The sequence below is a fragment of the Tiliqua scincoides genome, chromosome 3 (genome assembly GCF_035046505.1).
Source record: "Tiliqua scincoides isolate rTilSci1 chromosome 3, rTilSci1.hap2, whole genome shotgun sequence".
NCBI lineage: Eukaryota > Metazoa > Chordata > Lepidosauria > Squamata > Scincidae > Tiliqua > Tiliqua scincoides.
The window spans coordinates 160,664,906-160,678,341 of NC_089823.1; positions in this window are offsets into that span (position 1 = coordinate 160,664,906).

The following is a 13,436-nucleotide window of genomic DNA, read 5'->3' on the forward strand; positions in this document are numbered from 1 at the left end:
ACTGGCCTTAGTTTACTCCAATCAAAACGATTCCCTCCATGCCGAGGAATTATAATTGCAATGCAGTTTGGTTCGTAAATCAGTTGAGCAGGTTTACTCTCACAAGTCAGTGAAAGTGAGTGCTTACATAAGGAGTTTGCATACAGCTTTTTTTGTTCCATGTGGCAGCAAGGAGCACTTAACTGCAATGAAATAATGGTATGATGCAGTTCCTTTAAGAGTCCCACTACAGTCTCAGTTTGAGAAAAAAATCGTGCTTACCATGCGAGAGGATAGGAGAGAATGTTGAGATTGCTGCAATAACAGTTGAGAATGCTGCAACAATAAATTCTCCAGTTCATGCCATTTATCAGCTCCATATGGGGATGCAGGAGGATGCAGCTCATTTCTATCAGAGTTGTTTGAAGCAAAGGGCGGCATCGGAGAAACTGCTTGGGGGGGAGATAAAGAACTCGGTAATGCAGCTTCTGAGAGCTGAGGCAAGGAGAAAAATGTCTCCAATCTAGTTTGTTTAAGGTGGGGAGTTGAGTCAGATTCTGCATCCCCTGGAGAAAAGGTTCTTTTTTTCCCCCCATTAAATTAGGAGGCAAAAGGTAAAAATTCAGTGAAGAAGGTTACTCACAGGTCAGAAAATATGGAGGAGTTAATCATCCAGCTGAGTCTGCTAAGCTCCTGATAATGAACTCCAAAGGAGTCTAGTAGCAGGCAAAGTAAACACCACAAGATTTACGAACCCTCAAACAGTCCGTTTGTAGAAAACAAGGTCCAAAAGCAACATAGGAGATAAAAAAAGGAATTTGGATGACGGAGCTTCAGCTTCAGCGTCTTTGGCATGGAACGTCCCACCGGATAATATATAGATATGAAATGGTCATATAATTTGGCCTCATTTGTGAGTAGGTACTCACATAGAATCTTACATGAGGAGGTACTAACTTTCAGTCTTATTAAATTTATGAAATAATTGCATATGGGAACTCTCTGTTACAATGAAGTGAAAGGTTGCTGCTCACCTACTCAGGCAGGAATGAGGGTTAAAGTGAACTCTCTGGATAAATAAAGACCATAGCCATGTTGTTAGCTTTAACGGTGCTGCAGCTTGGAATTTGACTCATTAATTCCCAGCAGATGTATTCCAGCAGAAAATTTTAACATCTGACTCCTAGTGGCCAACATATTTTCTGCTTATTGCTAATTTTAACCAATACAATAATGCAGGGCTTTTCAAACTGGGGCGTAGTGAGCCTTGGCCTCTGCCCCCTTAAGGGGCAGGGGCAGCCTGGAGGCAGGGAGGAGGCAGTGGCAAAATCCCCAGGATTGTGCCGCCTGGGGGGCTGCAGGGGCTTGGGTGCACTTACCCAAGCGTCCTGCAGCCTCCCCAGGCTATGGGGAGCCCGGCGTGACCTGCAGCAGGGCTCCCCACAGCAGTGAAAGTAAATGTGCCCCTGCAGTCCCCCCTGGGTGGCGCAAACATGGGGATCGTGCCACTGCCTTCCCCCCACCCCCATTACCTCCTCCCACCCACACAAGTACTTAGTGGCTCTCAAACTCTCCCAGAGAGTTTGAGAACCACTGCAATAATGGTTTGTCTGTCGATGGTTATGCCAAGGATCGTCCCTAATATGTATCCGCATGTTTATTTAATTTCAAAGGGTGGTTTTTAAATTAGCCTGACTTGGTACCTGGCTGTGCCAAGCCTATGCATGTTTGGCATCTATGAAGGTTATGCTGGGCATTTGGGCAGTGAGTTTAATCTTGGGATTGCCGCCTTCTTCATGGCAGCTATGCCATATTGCCATATTGGTATGGAGGACATATTGTCCCTCTTTCTGATCCCTCCCCCACCCCGATGACTAGTGTCTTTGGTAGTGATTTCCTGAATCTGAAGCTGCTGCTTTTGAATGCCTGTTCGGTGAGTAATAAAATCCACATCATCTGGTACTGAATCCTGGATGAGGAAACCAATTTGGTGTGTACTATAGAGACCTAGTTGAATGAGGTGGAAGGAATAGGTTTCTCCCAGTTTTCCCAGTAGGTTTCACCAGTTTTCCAAATGTTGCAGCAGCCACTATCACAGGGATGGGGAGGGAGAGTTGCAATGGCCTATCGTGAATCCATCTCCCTTGCCAGGTGCCCTGTTCAGCGGTTTGCTAGGTTCAAATGACTGCATGTCATGTTGAAAGGGCTGGATAGGATTGGAATTCTTTTGGTGTACCGCCCACCTAGCTGCCCAACAGTCTCCCTGCCTGAGTTGACAGGGTTGACCTCAGCAATAACATTGGAGTCCATCCATCTGTCCCCCACCCATTAGTGCTATTCATCCCAAGGCCCCTGAGGGTGGTGTGGCTCAAGACTTCATGGCTGCCATGACAACCATAGACCTGTCCCAGAAGATCTTGGCCCCAACACACAAAGTGGGACATGTTCTACACCTGGTGTTCACAGCTGAACAAGGGGGTAGCAAGGAGACCTGGATGTGGAGGAGATCAAGATCACTCTGTTGTCACGGACAGATCACTTCCTGGTAAGGTTTAGGCTTATTACAGTTTCTTAGCTCCACAGAGGCAGGAGAGTACAAGGTATGGTCCGTCCCCAGAGGCAAATGGCTCCTGAAGGTTTCCTGAATGTTTCCTGGCTCTAGGGCAGTGGTTCCTTCAGGTTTCCTGGCTCTAGGGCAGTGGTTCTCAAACTTTTTGGGAGCTTTACTTCCAAAGTATGTCTTTGCAGGAGAGGGGGAAGGCAGCGACATAATCCCCAGATCGTGTCGCTAAGGGGGGGCAAGGGGGGTGCTTTTACTTACTGTGTGTTCGGGCAAGCAGCAGGAGGTGCAGGGAGCCCCACACAGACCACTGCAGGGTTCCCCAAGGCTTGAAAGTTTCAGGAATAACAAGCGCAAGCCACCTTCTGGCTCTATTTGCAAACCAGAAATGGCTTGCACTTGCTATTTCTGAAGATTCCAAGCCTTGGGGAATCCTGCAGAGCTCTTTGTAGGACTCCTCACACCTCCTGCTGCTTGCCCTAACTCACAGTAAGTAAAAGCACCCCCCTTGCCCCCTCTTAGCGACACAATCCTGGAAATTGCATTGTTGCCTCCCCCCTTCCCCTACTCCTTAAAGGAACAGGGGAAGCATTACAGGAACTGGTAGGTCACAATGCACCAGTTTGAGAACCACTGCTCTAAGGGATTTTCCAGCTGCCAAGTTTGGTCATTTTTCTGAAGCCCTGGTTGACATCTGGAATGGGGAAATGGCTAGGGTAGTGGATGAGATTGCTCCTGTGTGACCTCTGCCATGTCACAGACTCAGAGCAGCTCCTTGGTTTTGTTGAAGCAAACTGGGTAGACATCTTGAGCAACAGTTGTAGAAAAGGTGCTGAGTCCAACTGAACATGGAATAGAGCTCATTATAGAGTATATTCTGTGGTGGTGATAGCAGCAAAGCAATCTTTCTTCTCTGCTACTATTGCATCTGCAGAGAACCATCCAGTGAAACTATACCATGTTATGTAAGGCCTACTCCATTAGGCCCCTCCAATAGACTAGAAAGAAAACCCGATCACCTGCTGTGAAATGTTTGCAAAACACTTTGCAGATAAAATCACTTGCATTTATCACAACTTGGATGCCACAGGGACAATTTCTGATGATGTCTGCTTGGCCTGTTTTGTGGGATTCTTTTCAGCTTGTACAGCCTGAGGGCGTGGACAGACTCCTTTGGAGTGTGAGGCCATCCATCTGCCTGCTTGAACCCTGTCCAGCTTGGCTCATTAGATCTGCACAGGAGGGGCTGGCTGAGTAGACTGGGAGAGTGGTTAATGCCTGTTTGATGAAGGCAGTGCAACCACTGGCCTTGAAGTGGACAGTGGTTTAACCCCTTCTGAATAAAGTCAGGCAATCTGAAAAAGCCAGATAGTTACTGGCCAGTCACTAGCCTTCCATTTTGGAACAAGGTTTATTGAGCAGGTGGTGGCGCCTCAGCTCCAGAGGGTTATGGATGAAGTAGATTATCGGTATTCCTTCCAAGTACTAACAAGGCCTGACCCTGCTTAGCTTCCAAGATCAGACAAGATCAGGAATGTGCAGCGTAACAGTTGCATTTTATCTGAACTCATTGCACAGTACCCACAACATCAAAGCTCAGCACTCGTTTGCCTCAACATTGTGTCAACAAACACAAGCACTGTGTAATGATCTCAGTTTCAGAAGGAGCAGCATTGTGCTCAATATTGATTATAATAATCATAGTGATCTTTTATTAATATGTATGTCCTGCCCTTTCCCCTTCAATCAGGGAGGTGACAAAAATAGCTGCATAATTGCATAATATGCTTTAATTATTTAGTAATTGAAAGGGTCTAACATCATTGGTGCATATTTATATGCTGCAAAACTAAATGCACTTTAATAGTAACACGTTATTCTACTGAAGACTTTTCACAGCATCAGAGATCCAAACTCTACTGGCGAAGAGAGGCAAGGTAAGAAAGAAGGCTTTTCCGTGATTAGTCTTTTAATTTAAATAGGTGATGTTTAGCTTTCTTTTGGAATACTTCCTTAACAGCTTGTATTTTATGTGGTCTCCTTTACAAAGAGTTTACTAATAATGAATATAATAAAGTATATTTTCGTAAGAGTTACAGCACAACTCTATGCATGTCTTAATCTCAGTGGGGCCTACTACCAAGGAAACACATAAGATTGTAGTCTAAGATAGTGTTCTTCAACCTAGGAGTTGTTAACCCAATGTGGTCATTTGGATGGTTGTGGCAACCTTTCAAAGCCTGTGCAAGACAGGGCTTCACTCCAATCCAATAATGGTCCTACCTTATCAAAACTGAGTTCTTGATACAATTCTGCACAGCTTCTTCTCACTATCTTGCCCTGTAGCTCCTAAGCCAGCCCTAAGGCTGCTCAGGTGGCTGCCTCACAAGGTTGTTGTGAAGACACAAGAGCTAGGGTGAAACGGGACAGGTGGGGTGAGCGATGAGCAGTGATGGAGGCAAGGCATGGATGGATTGAGTCCTGTGACAGAGGTGGGATCCGCAGTGGGTCCCCAGTCTCATACTTTTAAAATTTATTTTCTGAGATCATGGCACAAAAAAAGATTGAAGACCATCTGGATTAAGCAAGTTACTTTCTTAGATTAAACAAGGTTTGAGATCACAATTAAATGCTTAGTTTCTTTTGAAATTGGTAGGATTAAATAATTATTTAGCAAGGTGAAATGAAAACCTTGCTTAATTATCTTTAGGCTGCACTTGCGAGAACTAATTTGTCAGAGGGCATGTTAACTGGTTTTCATTTGGTAGCCTATTCCACCAGGATGGCAATATGACCAAGGGGTCATCTGAGCCTTTTGTACTTGAATGGTCTTGAATGCCAAAAGAAGAAGATGAATGGAGATTCAAAGTATCAAGATTGTGTGGGGAGATCCTGGATCTGCTTCAGCTTCCAGAATACCTCTTTTAACATCATTAATCAATACAAAACAATGCAGAATTGCAAGGAATTAGGTGGTCTTAGGACATCATTGGGATGTCCTTAGAATGATATGATTTAAGTCACAGGATGGCCAACCCGCAGCACGTGTGCCACTTAGTGGCATGCGGGGTCAGTGGTAAACCCCCAAGATGGCAGCAGTAGGGTGGTTATCCCTAGATGCCAGTGGGAGAACCAGGAGGCTGTGATGCTAAGCAGCCTCTTTTGAGACCCGGCTGTGGCACAGACTGAAGAGTTCATTGCTGAGACGCTCAGAAGCAATCTCAGTGGCTCCTCAGGAACAAGCTTTTCAGTCTGCACCACAAGGTTAAGCAGTCCCTTCCAAGTCCAGGTGCTGATGCAAACTGAAGTGCTTGTTGCCAAGGTGCTCAGGAAGGAGACCTTCCGTGCTAGTGCTTCATCAATGAGCTTTTCAGTCAGTGCCAGCACAGGGCTGGGAATGCGGCACATTGCATCACTGTGGGCCCTTTTGATCCCAAGAGCTGATGCTGACTGAAGAGCTGGTTGCCAAGCACTTGGGACCCCAGGCTTCTGTTGCAGAAGATGCTGGGACATGCTAGAAAGAAGCCAAAACGACTTTGCAAATCCCAGCCAGAAGCCAGTAGAGGAGGCAGCCTCGTGGTGTGCAGCAACTTGCTCAGGAGACTGGGAAGCTGCTTCTCAATGCTCAGCGCCTGTATACACACAGTTTCCTACAAACAGAACCACTTCATCAACAGCTGTGATCTCCTTACAAATCAGGTAACTCAGAATCACTCCGAGTGAGCAGAATGAGCAGTATTACTTCTTAGCATAAATAAACTGCAAAGATTTGTCAGTGTACCAGTCCCAGGAGTCTAGCTAATAAGATCAAATTTTTGTAAGCAATAAAACCAGTTACAGAAGATGCGCAAAAGTAAACCCAAACAGAAAGAAATTGTAAGAAACAAGTAAATTCAAAAGCCACATTGAAATTTTATTACATTTTCAATTTGAGTTACAAAAATGTGTTGTTCGTTGTTATATACATATACTCTAAGGATGATATAATGATAATAAACCTTATATAACTGAAGATACAGTAATTGTGTTACAGGTTGACCCTCATTATCCACTGGGGTTCTGTTCCAGAACCCTTAGTAGACCCCCCTCCAAAAAAAAAAAAGTGGATTAAAAAAAATGGAAAAATAGATTTAAGGACCTGCATCCAGATTTCTTGCCCCTCCATTGCTCATAATGGAACAAGGTAGTGCCTTGACATCCACATGTGACAGTCAAGACAACCCTCCCTTATGGGCCATGTAATCTGTTTATTGCCCTTCGGGTAATCAAGTGGCCATAAACCCATATAACCACCTGACACCCCTCAGGTCTTTCCAACTCCAGTTACCAATGGCTCTTTAACCGTAGAGCTTCCAATCCTGGTAGCCAGGCCAAATTTGGGGAACCCTCCCCTGAGCCATGCTCCAGCCTGAGCCCCCTTGTGTTCGGCTTGAACCTTGGAGCAGGCTCCCAATACTGGGTCTCCAGGGTCCACCCCAGACACACTGGATTGACTCCCACAACCAGTACCCTCAGCTTCATCAGTCCCAATAATCCAGTCAGTTGTAATAGATAGGATTTATTGAATATAGGTTTCAAGAATAGTTATACAGACAGCACTGCATCAGTCAAGGTTTTAGAAATTTAGGATAGAGCACACCAATACAATACAACACTCAGCACAAATAAAACAATAAGGCAGTAACTCCTAACTCGAACTATCACTCACCAAAGTCTTAGATTCCCAAAGTCCAGTCTAACCCATCTTGCTGCAGTCAAGTTGAGTTACTCTTGCCAGAATGGTCAAATCTCAGGCCCCCTTAGCCAGAGGCAAAGCTAGAACAAAGAAAAGCTCTTTTCCCTCACCTTTATAGGTCTCCTGACCCATCCACCAATCAGAACTCGGTTCCAGCCGAACATTCTAGGGGTGGACGTGCCACAAGCCTTCTTACTCATGGTGGAATCCCCCCTCCCAACCTGAGAAGTTCACAGCTGTACCCTGTTGTTAATCAAGTTGGCCTTGGAGCCCACTTGATGGTTTGGTACTGTATCTGAGGGCCCTGTGAAGCAGCCTCCTCCACAGTTCTCCCAGATGTGGTACGCACTAATTAGAAGTTGGTTACAGCTGGGGCCTTGTACTTGGGCCTAACAACATGGCTACAAGCAGGAACTTCCCTTGTTCAGATGTTACCTTAGGAAAAAGACAAGGGATCCTGAATCTCTCAGACAACAATAAGAAGAAGTACTCAGCAGTCTCTTTATAGGGATATAGGTGTGCCCCACTTTCTGACAGTTCATTTTTCAATGTTCCACTCTTTCAACACATTTCAATTATACCCGGAAGTCATTCATTCAACGCATGCTCCACTCTTTCGACCTCTCTTTGCTGGTCTAAAGGCTAAAATTGTCCTCCCCCATGTTGATTTGCATACGACATGGTGAAAGCTGTTTTGGTGTATGTGTGTGTAAGAGAGAGAGAGAGAGAGAGAGAGAGAGAGAGAGCGTGCAAATACCAGTTCACTTAGCTCCAGTCCTATTCCAATTCCTGAAAGTATTAATGACAGTCCATTTGCAGAAATCTTTGTGTGACAGCAGAAAATTGCAAAATAAAAGAGCACTTGCAATTTGCTAGCTAAAAAAGCATTGGAAGCAACATTTGTAAACCTCAAAAAAAATAACCAGGTTCCGCTTTTCAACCATTTCTACTTTTCACCATGGCTCTGGTTTCTAACCTGTCAAATGAGCGGGGGATGCCTGTACATAGCCAGAATTTTACACAATATACATAGTAAGTTCAATTCAGCTGGCCACTTTTCCAGCAGCTGTCTCAATCGAACACCCCCCTGGCCACTTGCCCCTGGTCTCTGACTCTGAAGAAAAGTATACTCAGGTGTCACTGACCACCCTGCTCCAGGTGTTGGCAAACTGGCATGGCTGCCAGGAACATTGCATTAAAGTCTCAAATGACTCAAGGGGGTTGCACCTTCTGACTGGATGCAGCTGCCCCATTGACCAGATAATCCAAGGGATTGCACCATCAAATGGCCTCTATCAGATCAATCCCAGGCATTGCAGGCAGCAAAATCACATCTCTCCCTGTGGCTCCTGCCAGCTGAGGTTGGGGTCCTAGGCCACAAGCTTTCTCAAATGCTGAGAGATGCCCTGATCAGTATTCAAACCAGCCAGTGGCAGCCACTCAACTCTTATGCCCTTGGAGGGAAAGGGCTCACATTCAACCTCACTTCTGGGCATGACAAGCTGATGACTCCAAAATATTAACTCGATGAACCACAGGCTCCCTGGCAGATATCTGCACATCCTGGGTGAGATCCTGCACTGGCACAAACCTCTTTTCAGTGGTGGCCAGCCTGGAAATGCAAGTTTGGAGAACTGTGTTGCAGGCTTACACAGAGCTCAGCTGTTCTGCCTGGCAGTGCCAGAATCTTCATTCATGACATCAGCACCAGTTTTCTTAGCCATCTGGGCACGCTCAACAACCCTAGCTTTGTAATGAAGTCATACACGGAACCAGTATTATCCTCATCTTCAGATGAAAATTCAGGGTGGATCTTCTCTTAATCTTAATTCAGGGTGGATCTTCTCAAGCTGGATCTTAGCTCCAGATTTCTGAGGTCACCTGGGCATCTCTGAATCTAACTGCAAGAAACAGAACCTGGTCAGCACCTTGAGCTGCAAAAGGCTGTCACAGAGCTAAATTTTTTTCCTTTGGTTATATTCTTTCCCAGAGAATATGGGTGATTATGGGTATGGGAAAAAGCAGTGCCCCCACCCACCAGAATGAGGAGGCTTTTGAGGTTTTTTTGAAGTACAGGTGCAACCTATTTATCCATGGATTTGTCTCAACAGGAATGGGGTGAGGGGAACTGAAAGTCGCACACACCTTTGCCTCCTTTTCCCTGTGCTGCTCTACTCCTTTGCTCCTTTCCAGGCAGCCCAAAACAATGCAGAAAGGCTCTGCCTAGCACAGGCATGGAAATAGCCCTGGAGCCATGGAAGAGGTTCCCCTTTCGAAGGAACAGTAACACTCCTGGAGCCCTGAGCCAGCCAAGGCTGAGGGGGGGGGGGGCTGAATATCTCTGTAGCCAGAGCACAAGAAGCAAGGTAGAGCACTCTCTCTCTCTTTCTCTCTCTCACACACACACACACACACACACACACACACACACACACACACGGGCAGGTGCGGTAGCAACAGAGGGGATTGCTTTAAAAAACCCAGGGAGTGTTTCCCAGTTCCCCTTCAATTCAGACTGAGATGGTGCAGGTTCTCCATGCTCCAGCCTACGGAAACAAAACAGCCCAGCAAGCAAGTCTTCCCAGCAAGCAAAGCATGAGATTTAAGCTACAATCTTCACACTTTCCTGGGAATAAGCCCCATTGACTAGAATGGGACTAACTTCTGAGTAGGCAGGCATAGGACTGGGCTCTCAGGCTACAATCTGATCCACACTTTCCTGGGAGTAAGCCCCATTGACTGAGTAGAAATGCATGGGATTGGACTCTTAAAAGCTCAGCATCCCACCTGTGAAATAAGCAGGGACAGCTGGCAACGGGAGGGCTGAGTACAGAGCGGAGGAGGGGGAGGCAGAGGAGGGGAGGGGATTGATAACAGCTGCCTGAGTTTCCTTCAAGCCCCAAGTGTCAGGCTGCAGCATATTTTTGTAACTCTATGGAATTTAGCACAACACATTTTTTTGTAATTGCATCGGGTCACGGAACAGAACTCACGCATATAAATAGGCTCCACCTGTACTTCCTTTTTTGGGGAGTAGGTTGGGGAGGATGGAAGGTTGTGTAATGGGGAAGGGTAAGATCTCCCCTTTTGAAGTAGGTTTGGAATGTGGCTGAGATTAATATCTTCCCAGTCAAATGAGTTGGGACTTAGAGCAGCCTGGCACCAGTATCTGGAAGCTAATTGTGAGCAAACAGAAAATTAAGAGAGATGGCTGTTATCTGATTGGCATGCAAAGGCATGAAGGACATCAAACCTGAGGAGATGCTTGGAAGAATTCCAGAACTAGATGCCTGCCTGCCATGTGAGATGCCTACATGCTATGGAGACAAAGGGCAGATCATAAGTCACCAAGAATTCAGGTCCAGTTTGATTGGATGACCCAGGTATAAATTAGGAAGAGAGAGTCTGTCTTGCTTGCTCCTGGTCACACTTGCTGGTAGACATGCTACCTTGTGGCACTGTGGAAAAAAGGGGTGTGCACTTAGCTGGGTAATGCACCCAAACCATTTGTAAGCGTGGCAGCTAAGCAGACTACCATGGAAGTGGGTGGCAAGGGCGGATGGTTGCCTGAGGGGTTGGCAGGGGTTGAGATGGTGCAGGAAGAAAGAGCCCACTGCCTGAATTCTAACCCTCTCCTCAGGAGAGGACGCAGACAGCATTTCTCTCAACTTACAAATAGTTACAAAGACAATTCTCTCAACTTTGAATAAAATAGTATTTACTCAATTAACAATATGCACTCTACTGTACATTAACAGAGGTGTTCTCAAATGTTTTTTGTTTGCTTTTTGCATATTTTTATTTTTCCCAAGGAGGAAAAGTGCAGAAAGTGGTGTAATATGTTTTTATTCCAAGGGCACATTTTTATAAATTATAATTATAAATTATTATTGCTTTAAATGCTTACTAAGTTGGTGATATAGTGTCAGCAGATGCAGCCACAGTTGTTACGCATGTACTCCTCCCCCAGCCCTGACCATTAGTTATTTTGTATTTTTTCACAGATTTCCAAGTTTATTTTTTTGCAGATTTCATTAGTTTTTTGTTGTTTTTTTACAGAAATGAGTCATGCAGAAAGTAGTGTTATGTGTTTTTATTGCGTTAGCACTGAAAAAAATCACACCCCTTTATATTAGTTATTTTATTTCTTTAAAAAATTTTAAATTTAAAAAATTTGTTTTTGTTTCATATTTCTTTTGAAATTAAATTTATGCTTGAGTATTCTTTTTCATCTTCTGTAACTTATAATTTACTACAATTCAATTAATATCTGATAGCCCCTTCATGCTACGCTTCTATCCTTGTGGTTTAAAGCAAGGCTGTGGAAACACCAGCACATGGGCTGGATCTGGGGTTTGGGAAAAGCCTTCCCTGTCATGAGCAGCGCTTACTGTTCCGCTGCATTGCCACTCATTTTCCTAGCTGATCACTGACAGGGACACTCTGGGCAGTCGCATCTGCCCAGCCATGACTGCCCAGAGCATCCCTAAGTAGCAATTGGTTGGGAAAAGGAGTGCTGATGTGGCAGAACGGTAAGCACCAGTTGGGATGGGGAGAGCTTTTTCCGGACATGGTGGTCTCCAGTGTGGAGACTGCTGGTTTAAAGGATTGCATAGCTGAACACTGAGCTGCAGAGCAGTTGAACACTTGAGGCATTTAAGCAAACAACCAGTAGGCTGCACCAGTGTGCAGCAAGAAAGCACAAATGCCAGCAAATGCTAAGAATGAACATGCAGGAATGGCTGATCAAAGACCAAACAGAATGGTGAATGAACAAAACCCCCAGACCAACAACAGCAGCAGCTGCACAAGCCAAACCCTTCACCCCAATGAAGGGAAACATGTATCTGAAGTGCTCCATGTCAGACAAATATTGTACATTCCCCCCAACTGCAATAATAAGCAGGGTCAGTGCAGAAGAGGGTGTAACTGCCCAAATGCTCCACACAATTCTCAAGAGCACAGAAATGCTCAACAAATTCAAAGATAAAAGAATTCTAAACACCATCCGCTTCTAAGAAACGAAACCCCTCACCAGAAAGTGGGAAGGCTCTTAGGATCCCCCTTTTCCAACATGTTACAGTCTTAGGTGACAGTCTAAGGCATGACAGTAGATGTGATCTTATCTGGAGAATCCAAAGCACAGTTCCTGAGAACTGAAGCTCTCGAAATAAGTAGGTGAAGAATTTCTGGGAACCAACAGAGGATGTCTCCTGAAGTGTCATAAACCCCGAAAGGAAAAGGTAAGCAAAGTTGAGAATAGCAAACACTGAGGTAAGCCGGCCTTCACAGACGCTCTAATCCGGTGTGATGTTATTCATCCTTGTCTAGTGTGGAGGAACAGAGCCTTACAAGGAGGCCACTGCTTGAGCTATGGTGTGGCCGCGTTGTCTTTGGTCAAAAGAATTAAAATGCAAGGTGGATTCAGAAACATGAGACGGCAGCTGCCAAACATCCTAAATCACTTGCAGCACAAACCTATGCATATTTCCTTGAAAATAAACCTTGCAGTGTGTGCATTGGATTGTAGCCTTATTTCAAGAACAAATCCTGTTAAATTCAGAAAGGCTTACTTCCAGTTGAACACACATAGGATAGGCATTGTTAGGTAAGCATAACAAAAAGAGTCTGTAGCTTGTCAGGAGACAATTTCTGGGATATTGGCAAGCTGGAGCAGAGATGAGGGTGTAGGCTACAAGTAGCTGCATGCACCACACCAGCAGATGGGAGCATGAACACAGGCACATCCTCATCCTTGATAACACTGCTGCTTTAGAGCCTGATACAATGTTGGTTCTTAGAGAGAGACCATTGCTGTTGTGGATTGGGTGGGGGGGGGGGTTGGAGAAGAGAGAGAGAGAGAGACTGCAAGCAGCTGCACACACCACATCAGCAGACAGGAAAAGAGGATGAAGATCACAGATGTCCTCATCCATGCTGACGTTGTTGCTTTTGACTGTGACATGATGTTGCTTCTTAGAGACCACTGCTGCTGTGGCCAGAAGAGAGAGAGAGAGAGAGACTATAAGCAGTTGCACATCCCATACCAGCAGAGACAGCATGAAGTTGCCAGATGTTCCAAGGCTCAGATGGGTTTGCTGGACATTTACATGGGCTCTTCACAGGTGGTGGTGGAAGACCTCACTGGACACTCTCAAAGCC